The sequence below is a fragment of the Microtus ochrogaster genome, chromosome 19 (genome assembly GCF_000317375.1).
Source record: "Microtus ochrogaster isolate Prairie Vole_2 chromosome 19, MicOch1.0, whole genome shotgun sequence".
Lineage (NCBI taxonomy): Eukaryota > Metazoa > Chordata > Mammalia > Rodentia > Cricetidae > Microtus > Microtus ochrogaster.
In genome coordinates, this window is record NC_022021.1 from 46177095 (window position 1) to 46177967 (window position 873).

An 873-nucleotide genomic window follows, 5' to 3' on the forward strand; every position below is an offset into this window, starting at 1 on the left:
TCCTTTCATCGCCTGATGAAGGTTAATATTCAGGAGGATGCCTATATGTTTTTCTTTGGGTTCTCCTTATTTAGCTTCTCTAGGATCACTAACTATAGGCTCAATGTCCTTTGTTTATGGCTAGAAACCAAATATGAGTGAGTACATCCCATGGGGAACCCTGGTTTAATGAACTACTGAGGATCTTACAGGTGTAGTCATTACAGATTCAGCCGCATGTTAAAATTTTAGTTTCAGAGAAAAAATTCTCAGTGATCCACCAAAGCCTTACCAATCCCAGGTTGAAAACTGCTTTACGAGGCCCCAGCATTGAGTGAAGTTGGTGATTTTCACGGCTGCTCGCTTACACCCACTGCAATCACTTGGGGAAGTTAATGGAATGTTCCCTTTGAATTGATCATTCTTCAGTTTTGCTGGAAGATAATTTTAAGGGTGGATGAGCATTGACTGGTTTCAATTTCCTCCCATTCACAGATTTGCTAAAGAGCTGAGTATTGAACTTTGATTATGTACTTTCAAAGTGAAAACGCCACATTATTGTACTGAAAATGGGCCTCTCTTGCCCTTGCAGTGATGCTCAGGGTAGGATGCTTCACTGCCATTGCTGGTTTGGAGTCAGACAAATCAATCCCCTTTACTTCTCAAAGTCTGTAATTGTAGTCATAATAGTCTTGGCAGGATCGGATGTTTGCTGAAATGGCACTGTATAACTGACAGGGTTTTTAATTTAAAATAAAAAGGAAATTTTATTTTTGTTCTTTTGTTTTCTTACTTATGCCTTGGATTTTTGTTGCTGTTCTTTGAGCTGGAGTATCGCTGTGTGTGCAGCCCTGGCTGGAGTATCGCTGTGTGTGCAGCCCTGGCTGGAGTATC

At 40.8% G+C, this 873-nt stretch overlaps 1 protein-coding gene across 1 annotated transcript in view; it reads left to right on the top strand.

Annotated features, from left to right (window-relative positions):
* The window catches only part of Fam173b (family with sequence similarity 173 member B), a 24148-nt gene that overhangs the window by 13665 nt on the left and 9610 nt on the right, over nt 1–873 (top strand). The window lies entirely within an intron of this gene.